At 46.0% G+C, this 9,975-nt stretch overlaps 1 protein-coding gene across 6 annotated transcripts in view; it reads right to left on the reverse strand.

Annotated features, from left to right (window-relative positions):
- Positions 1-9,975, reverse strand: part of large2 (LARGE xylosyl- and glucuronyltransferase 2) — a 193,161-nt gene that overhangs the window by 24,613 nt on the left and 158,573 nt on the right. Inside the window, exon 1 of one of the 6 annotated variants that reach the window (XM_056404491.1) lies at positions 6,898-7,102. The exons of the other annotated variants lie outside the window; for them this stretch is intronic. The gene's annotated coding sequence lies outside the window, so the exon portion shown is untranslated. Of the gene's footprint in view, positions 1-6,897; positions 7,103-9,975 lie in introns of those variants that run through there. 6 annotated transcript variants of the gene reach the window in all.

Here is a 9,975-nt window from a genome sequence, read left to right on the forward strand (position 1 = left end):
GCGGAGGCACAACAAATAACTCGGTGTAATGGCTGTAAATTAAAAGATAACGCCCCGAGCACCGAGAGTGAACACTTACACCCTCTGAAAGAGTTATCCTGTGACTTAGTTACTGACCCCAAACTCATCATTTATTCATCCTGCCTCAGACTCATCGAAGCCGTGGTTTCTGCGGCTCAGTAATCTGTGGAGACGTGGAAACATTTTAGGATGGAGTTCGGAAAAAGCCTGGAGATCATGAGGCTTCATCCTCTGGGAGCCGTCATCGCCTGCACTAACCCATGCTGCATGTGTGAAGCTTTTCACTGAATCTGTGAAAACGTCGACCCGCTGCTCCGTGATGAAGCGTGCGGTCCTCTCAGCTGGGCCGGGACTGGTCTGCTCACGCCGTCTCAACTAAACATGGAGGAGCAGCGTTCAGCTTTCATGCTCCACACGTCCGAACAAGTTCTACAACTCTCTCCTTTTAAACGGTCAAACTTTTCTGTTACTTTGCTTTGCCGGTGGCGCTAGAGGAAACGTCAGAGGTTCACCGCCGTCAGTAGGATTCATCCTCTGGGGATCATGAACATCTGTACTAAATGTCAGATCCATCCGTCCAATAGTTAAATGCTAAATGTAAACGAATCAGACGTCCCAACAACAACGAACTCAGTGTGTCGATCAAAGCCACAGCTCCACCAGCTGTTTATCTCCAAGCATTCAAATCTTAATATTTCTAATTCAGTAGTGGATGGAAACACAAATAAATTCAGTTTTCTTTTGGTAATTTTCTGCAGTAAATCTGGAAGGAAGACGAGCTTGTAAACAGGTCGTCTGATGATGAGCTTTCGTAGACATGAAGTGAACAGCAACAGATCACTTCCTTGATTCCTGGGTGGCACCTCATGGAGTTTCTCCTCTCAGTGAATCCTGTCAGTCAGCACTGCAGGGGGGGGGGGGCACAGTATGATACAGTATGATAATGCAATTAAGAGCTGAAAGCAGCAGCTCTGGTCCGGCGGCCGCGTCCCAGTTCAAACTGAAGGGCTTTTTAGCAGCGAGCTAATCACAGAGGGGATAGTCCTGATTAAGGGAATAATCAGCGAGCGCTTCCTGCATTAGGGGACGGAGATAAGAGTGGAGACGGGTAATCAACTCCACTCACTCTGTCTGTTGACCTCACCGACCCACACACACACACACACACACACACACACACACACACACACACACACACACACACACACACACACACACACACAGCACTTGCTCATTCTCTTCCATGTCTGCTTGAAGTTCAAAATAAACTTGTGAATTCCTGGGAGAGAAATGTGTGTGTCTGTCAGAATACACACCGTGTTACATCACCATGATGATGCCGTCGTGTGAAATAACAGACATCAGCTGTAAACAGACCGCCTTAACGCACACACACGTACAACACCCCGTGTTTATATACAGTAATCTAATTATCCCTCCCAGCTTCTGATCCTTTAAATCATTAAGTGTTGTGCTGTGTTCGTGCCCGGCAGGAGAGTGTCGTATTAGTGTTTCTCTGTTTTAATGTGTTTGTTCCACGCAGAGTGACAACAGTTCACCTTCCTCTCCTCAGACCCGGCGGGCTTCCTGAGGACGGCGCCGCAGTTCACTGAGAGACAGATTCCTGCCTGTTTCCAGGTCACAGAAGCATCTTTGTAGCTGAAGCTTTTGAATGCTAGCAAAATGATTTGTCCTTTATGTTGTTGAAATGACAAACTCATCGTTACGTTCCAGCTCGGTGGTAGATACTGATTTATCTGATGCAAGGCGCTTCTGTAGACGACAGTAAATCTGGCCCAGACTTGGGCCACGTGCTTGTTTTCTTCTGGCCCACGGCCCGAATCCGGCCCATACACAGCATGACTGTCAGATGCTATTTCCACATCTGGACCAATTCTGGCGCACACACAGAAAATCTTCCAGCTGTCAGCCAATACAGGAGGATAACAGCTGGAATCTGCACCAGATGTGGCAGTTTATGGGCCAGACTCGGGCCGAGGATCCTGGGATATGTTGGACCGGAAGTTTCATTCATCAAATAGCTCTCCATCTATAAACATCTCTGTGCTGTCCTGATGTTTATGGATCCTTCACACTGCTCAGATAGCAGAGTAAAACTTCTGTCCCAACATCTGGGCAGATTCCTGCTGTTATCCTCCAGTCTGAAAATCTTGGTCCAGATGTGCAAGTAGCATCCGACAATCATGCTGTGTATGGGCCAGATTCGGGCCGTGGAACCGGGTGTATACTGGGCCAGAGGAAAACAAGCATGGGCTGGATTTATTTCGCTTAGTGCTTCATATTCCACGTTGATATGAGCAGCATGACAACGAAAACACAACAACACTTTGTGGTAGTTCTGGCGAATGAAGTTGTGTTCAGAATGGATTTTTGGTTTGCGAAGCTGATGGCTGGAGATAGCAGAGACGTTATCTGTAACCAGCCAACAACAAGCAACAGGGATCAACTCTGTGTCTTCATTCAGAATCAGACTGATTTCTACATTCCCGAGAAACTCTGGTTGTTTGTCGTCTTTCTTTTCCTGCAGGAAACATTCCTCTTGCCTTCCAACACCGACGAGCCGCCTACAGGAATCAATCGGTGGTTTTGGCGTTTTGCTATCTTGGAAGTTTTCTGTGTTCAGTCAAAATGTGTATTAAATTTCAACACATTCACGCATTCAATTACATTACACATTGAATTGAATAAAGGCATGGAGTCTCTGCTGCTAATCAGCCCGTGCATGATTGTCATGTAATCAGTAAACCAGCCATTAGCATTGGAGTCATGCCGAGCATTATAACCATCATCTCCCAGAGAACACGCCCCACAACAATCAGGACAATCAACCAGCAGGCGCCGCTGGGTAAATCAGGACTGACTCAGTCCGTCTGACAAAAATCTTCAACAGCCTGAATCCACAAAGTTACGTTTCCCCATCGACTTCAGATCCTCCATGAATCCAGAGCTCAGCTGTGACCCGCCGCTTTAACACCGAGAGCTTTTAAACCTCGTGATCATGAGCGGGCGACATCATGAGCACGGAGGCGGTCGGGACACAGGTATCAGTCTCGTCTGCACGTCTCAGGACTAAGAACTTCCATCCAGACAAACCGGGTCTTTCTCTTCTCTCATCAGTTTGTTGTCGGTGTGAAACCTCAGCGCCAAACACGCCAAAAACTGATTTCACCACCCGTCTGCTCTCCATCCTCTGCCCTCCAGCAGCTTTATTTATCATGTTTCAGCATCTTCCTGCCCCATTTTTCTCCTCCTCGCCCTCGCTTCATGACTCTGCGCTCATCAAAGGCTCCTCGCTGCCCCCCCCCCCGACCAACATCAGAGCTCTGCAGCAGCTTTTCAGGGGGAATCGACCTTTTCCTCAGCCCTGCAGAAAACGCTCTGCACACAAACAGATCACAGTAACAGCTCCTGTATTCTTACACCAATTTAAGAAATGGAAAAACACCACAGCTTCGGCTGCAAAATATCATTATACATTATAATTGGGGGAAATTATGCAAAATCACACAAAACAGCTGATTGGATACGAAGCTTTAAATGAGCAAAAACAAAAACAATCTTCAGTGACTAATTTAGTTCGGTTTTAATTGCAATTGTTTTTAAATTAATAATGTTAAAAAACAAAACTTTGTAAAGCTAAAAACACAATTAGATCATATTGTTGTCAAGTAATATGAGTAAAATAGTGTATCATCACCAAGCACTGGTGCAAATAAGAAGGAACGAGCTAACGAAGAGCAACATCACTGCCAGCACAATTTCAGCTCCGAGTTTTAAAAACAAAATCTGTTTTTCACATCTTAATGTGAAGAATAAAAAAAATTACTTTTGTCACTTGAAATGAGCCAAACATCATAAAGGCTTCAGTGTTTTATTCTGTTTTAAAATAAAAAATAATATTTCAAACCAGTGTTTCAAAGGTTAAGAAAAAAGTGTCGTGATGAGACTCGTCTTCTTATTATTTCAATTTTGTATATTTATGTTACAAATAGTATTTAATGAAATGAAGACACAGGATATCTGAGGCTCGTTAGTCTTCTGGCAGAGGCAGAAAAACAGCAGCTTATTTTTAGCCACGCTAGCGGCTCCGCTCTGTGTCTGTCCACACTGAGATGTCTCAACAACTGCTGCATGGAGCTCCATGAAAGTTTAGACAGATATTCATGGTCCCCAGATGAAAAAGCTTCAATGATCCTCTGACTTTCATTCTACCGTCAACATGAGGTCCACATTTTATATTTCAGTGAAATATCTGGAAAACTGTTGGACGGACTGACGTCAAATCAGGTTCCAAGAGAATGAACTGTGGTCACTTTGATCCCCTGGCAGATGCTACAATTAACAGATGTCCCCTGAACGCCTCACATGCAGACTATTGGTAAATGCTCACTACAGCTTATACTTGTCATTGCAAATCGTGCCAATAAGAGGGGCCATTGGGGGCCCCTTTACACCCCCCTTTGCCTGGTCTCTGACGGTGAGTCTCTGTCCTACAGTCAACATTTCCTGTCGTCAAATACTAAACTAAAGACAAGTCCCATCAGCCTCTGCTGTGCTTTGTGTTTACCGCCAATTGGCAAATGTTAGCATGCTAACAGGCTAAGCTAAGATGGGGAACATGATGAACATTATACCCGCTAAGCCTCAGTATATTAGCGTGTTAGCATGTTGACGTTAGCATTTAGCTCAAAGTAGAGCTGCTACCACGGATTTAGAGAAATGGTCTCGTTTCCCTGACAACCGGACCCATTCGCCCTGCAGATTAATCCGACTGCGGTAACAAATATATCTATTCATACAAAGTCAAACAGAACTCGTCTTATCATCGACTCTGACGTCCCTCCCTCTCGGAGCGTTTCCTGTCCTCACTCGTGTTTCCTGTCCTCTCGTCATAAACCGGCCGTGAGCTTCATTCTCCCGTTTCTGATTTTAATTTGATTTCTTCGGGTCACAGAGGCGTGCTCGACTTAATCTGCTGTACTGTCAGCGGGCCGGCCTGCTCTGTGAGGTCGAGTGTATTTCTTTGCGATTTATCAGAGTGCGGTGGGATTAGTGGCTCTGTGACCGGGGATGACCTTTTCATTTCATTTCCCTGCAGCCCCACAGATACAGACAGGAATTCATAATGATACTCACTCTCTCTCTCTCTCTCTCTCTGTGTCTCTTTGTCTCTCGCTCACACATGAACCAGCCACATTTCTCATTTTACACTCACTACAGCTCACAGGTTGTTTGTACCCGGTGCGACTTGTTATCACCATCTTGTTCAGGTTTATCTAACACGTAGTGTGTTCTGTTACATGTGGCCCTAATGGCCATTACAACACTAATTAAACTTCTTATCAGAAATGCAAATTCCATTTTATTTTTTTATCCAATTCTGGGCATCACATATTTCTTTGCTCCGTGGTTTAAATCTGCAACTCTTCCTACATGAATATTATTTCGCTCCGAGCTTGAGATTTCTGGACGTTCAGATTGTTCCTGAAGTGCTTTAAATTTAAACCTTCCTTTGTTGCCTGCAATCCTCTTGTGAAAGCTGCATGTTTGGCCATTAAACAGTAAGTGTTTAAAATAAACTCAGCACATGCATGAGCACTTGACAAGCAGCTCATGCAACAGGAGTGTCGAGGTCTCTCGATAACTGACTCTGAAGGCTCTATTTTAACGATCCAAAGTGCACAGTCTGAGACATGTGGCGCAAATGCATTCAGGGCGTGTCCATGTCACTGTTGCTATTTTAACGGTGGAAAAAGAAGTCGCTGCTCCGGGCACAAGGTTCAACAGGGTGCTACCGAGCTTTTTGGGCGTAACATCCAATAAACCAATCAGAGTGACGTCTCCCACTCCCTTTAAACGCCCGGCGCGCTGCACCTTGGCGTGTTGCCGTTATAATCACATCCAGTCGAGTCCTGACACACACACACAGCCGAGCCACAACTTTCCTGTTATATCATGAGAAGTGAAAACACATTCTCCATTCATTATGAAACTGTGGACACATCTAGTCTCGCTGTGGCGCGCTCTGCTCATGCGCAACAGGCTTGTTGTGCACCAAGAGATATTTCACCGCCTCAAGATAACAATGCACCTGAACACACCTATTTTGAGACCAACACACCTGTGGCCGCTCAATTGGGCGCAAGTGCAAGAGAACTGGACGGGAAAATGACACCTGCGCCGCTCTGAAACCAGCAAACAGGTCGGAGGTAGGATACAGGTCTAAAGCATCTTTACTTTCAACTGGAACTACTTTCCACCAGAAAAAAATAGTCCCAATTCACACAGCCCGCAGGTTGGTGGACTATCCAGATGTTACCGCTCAGTTCCATTTCCCTCCGCTGTGTTGAGCCTCACAGACGGGAATCTCAAACCCTCGGCTAACGGAACCAAAACGACGAGTCTGGGTAGAAACCAGCGGAGGTAAAGTTTCACAGCAGGTCTGCTTGTAAAACATCACAACACATATCAAGGAAAAGCTCGGCTCCTACAGCACAGTGAAGGAGGCAGGTGTGAAAGATGCCTTGTTCTTATATCTCAGAGGAAAACAAATAAAAGTCAGAGTCACACGAGAGACGGAGGAAAGAAAGAGGCTTTGATGAATCAACAGACAGAAACCTGACGAGAGGAGAAGCTGAAAGAACAGAGGTGGATTTAATCTGCACTTCAGACGCTCCGCTCAGCTCTGAATGGAGGAAGACTGAGGACATGCTCAATGTAACTTACACACACACACACATAAATACAGTATGTGTCTTCTTCTTCTTCTGCACCTTTTACCTGCACTTCCTCTGTTTCCCGGATCAAACCAACAGAGAAACACAAACAGCAGCGACCTTTGCCCTGTCGCCCTACCTGGGTATTTCCTCTCCTGCGCTCGGTGTGATCTAAACATGTGCTTACAAGTCCAAGTACGGAGCGAACCCATGCGTCTTCCTCCTCGCCCTCCTCCTCCTCCTCCTCCTCCTAATCCTCCTCATTCATAGCTCTCCAGCTCCGACAATAAACTCTGCAGCTCTTTTCTCTCTCTCAGCAGACTTTTGTCCCAATTCCTCAACCTCTGTCACAGCTTCGTGCCCTCCTTTCTTTCTCTCTGCCGCTCTCCTCCCACTGCTCCTCCTCCTCCTCCTCCTCCTCCTCCTCCCGGTGCACAAACACTCCATAAATCGCCTCCATCTCCAAGGGAACGGCTCTGATTTCAGCCCCCCCCCCCCCCCAGAAAGGTGGAAAGAGGAGGAATAACAGGGAGAACGGAGCGGTGTCACCTTACATACAGTCAGGAATAAAAGAAGAGGAGCTTTGTGGGTTTTTCCTCTCAGAGCTGTGGAATTCAAAAGTCTTTGAGACTGAAAAGAGGAGCGTGGATTTGGAGTCACAGAGGCTGTAAACACATTCTCCACCTGCCGCAGGTCAGGACTGGTTCTGGTCCACGTCGCTCTCAGGAGTGTGCAACAGAAATACTAGGTTAAACTAATTATTCATATCTCATCAACACACAACACAGGTTAAGTGTTAACCCCCCCCCCCCCCATCCTGAGCAATGTGTGAGCACATGCAGCTCAGACATGTGGACGTTAATCTGGTATAATACAAGGCCGCTGGTGCTAGCGCTGCTAACGTTAGCCATACGACAGAGGTCGCCTGCAGACGACGTGATCCTGATTAAAGTGGAGGAGTCGAAATTTAAATTTTCATTCAATTAATTGTCGTTAGCAACAGCTGTCGCCTCATTTCCTCAGGTCTGTACTCGCTATTAGAAAGTGTTTGTTTCTGACAGTTATTAGTTTCAGAACTAAAGTCAGATTATGTGACGTTTTTACTAAATCAGACTGAATTTCAACTTTTTTAAACCACTTCCTGTTTGTCTTTACAGCTTCGTCTCAAGGTAACAGTGAGAGCGACACTTTTAAACCAGGACTGAACTCTACTTCTGGTTTCATTTATAACCTCTGCAGGAAACCGGCCCCTGAAGCTGAACTGTGATTTCCTCGCTTCCTGATCCGGCACAGACGCCTTTAAACAAACACACCTGGATCACCTGCAGTCAGTGTGCAGGTATGTGCTCGTAGCTTTTGTGTTTGCCAAATGTGATTTCACTCGGAGTGAATTCATCCTGGCTCGTTCTGTGTTTGTGTGCAGCCTGGAGGCACGAAGGTCTGTATTAACAAATGCGGTGTGAGGGATCGAACGCAGTAATTACACAGCGCAGACTCTCAGTGTTCGGCATTAACGGGGCTGGGAACCAGTTGCAGCAAGCCCGAGCTAATGAAGCTCCGCTGACGGATGCTTCATTAAAGACGGAGATCAGTGGAGTGGATCAGAAGGAGGAGGAGGCTGGGAACTCGCCTGCACCTCCGCAGCTCTTATCTCCACTCTGGAAAACAGCTCACACACTCCACCTGAAGTCGTGGCCTCGGGGGAAAATCTACACCGCACGAAGCAACGTCTGTAATCACCTTCTGTAATGTAAACTGTGAGCGCGGCTCGCGGGCAAGTTCCATCTGGATCCCGCGCTCGTTTCAGGAGGTTACTGCAGGTCATTCTCCGTGACGCACGGCTCGTATGAAAGAGGCAGAGCACGAACACAAATATCTTGTTGCAGTTGTTGTTCGGGAGAACAATGGAGAGGCAGATCCTCAGCTCCGCCAAGTTTTTAAGGTGGAATCTGTCCCATCAGCCTCAGTCACATCACGGCCTTTGATCGCTGTTTCTAAAGAGCGGAAATTTGATATTGAGGCTTTATGTCGATATTCTGAGATAAATATCTGCTGCTGCACGGACAGTAAGACTTCAGCACTTTGTCATTTTAAAGCATGAGTCAGTTTTATTTTTATTATTGTCAGTAAATCCCAGGAGCAAACTGTGCGTTAAAGCCTGATGTATCTGCAGAGCTCCACTCCTTCATTAACATGAGTCACACACACACACACACACACACACACACACACACACACACACCGTCCTGCTGCCACAAATACTCACAGGAGCTAGAGATTAATCCGCTGCCGAAAATAGTCCTCAACAAAGTCTCAGTTTCCTCCTGTTTGTTTGGTAAAAACGAGAGTGAGAAGCTGCTTAGATATTTTTTTAAAGATTTACGTCTTCAGTAGGAACCAATGAGCTCGGAGACAGAGGGAGGGAAGTCAGGAAGTGTTGAGAGACGGACTCTCGGGATCTGTTGACAATAACAAAAATATATTGAACTGCATTTTACTTTTATCTCGTTTGTAGACTGTAAATAAAGATGGACGAAGCCTCCGTTGGACACTTTAACATGGGAGTCTACGGGGACTGACTCACTGCTGCAGCCAGACCCTAGTGGTGGTTAGAGGAACTGCAGGGGCCGATGCACCAGGTGAGTGGAAGATGCTGCTTTTGGTTCATAAATTAAACATTGTCTCGTGCTTCTAATCACTTCTTCAACACCAACACACTTTCCCCTTCTTTGCTCGACATGCTAATTAAAACTGTGATATAGTCAAATATAAAAATGTAATATTAGTATGTAAACATGTTCACAGCTGTCAGAACAGTCACAGAAAAAGTAAGAAAAACGAAAATAAACCGAACTTTTTCACAAAAGTATGAAGTTTGTAGTTCAGAGCTGGAGCTCACAAAACGACAGACGTGACCCTTTAACAAAGATATAAAAATATTTTTGTTACAACCAACAGCAACAACAACAACATGTCCCATGAGGCTTAGCTTTCAGCAGCTGCAGCTCCCATGAGGCTGCGACAAAGTGTCTCTGTCTCTTCTGTCCTAGAAGAGACGGAGAGAGACGCAGCGCTGTGAACTGTGATTCCTCCTCTGGGATAAAACCAGGTTTTAACAAACAGGTCGGCAGGTCAACGACACTCGGAGAAAACACATCCTTTATTTACTGCCTGCTCTCCTCCGCCTGCCAGAGGATCAGGTGACCGTCCTCCAGAC

The sequence above is a fragment of the Seriola aureovittata genome, chromosome 1 (assembly GCF_021018895.1).
Source record: "Seriola aureovittata isolate HTS-2021-v1 ecotype China chromosome 1, ASM2101889v1, whole genome shotgun sequence".
Taxonomy (NCBI): domain Eukaryota; kingdom Metazoa; phylum Chordata; class Actinopteri; order Carangiformes; family Carangidae; genus Seriola; species Seriola aureovittata.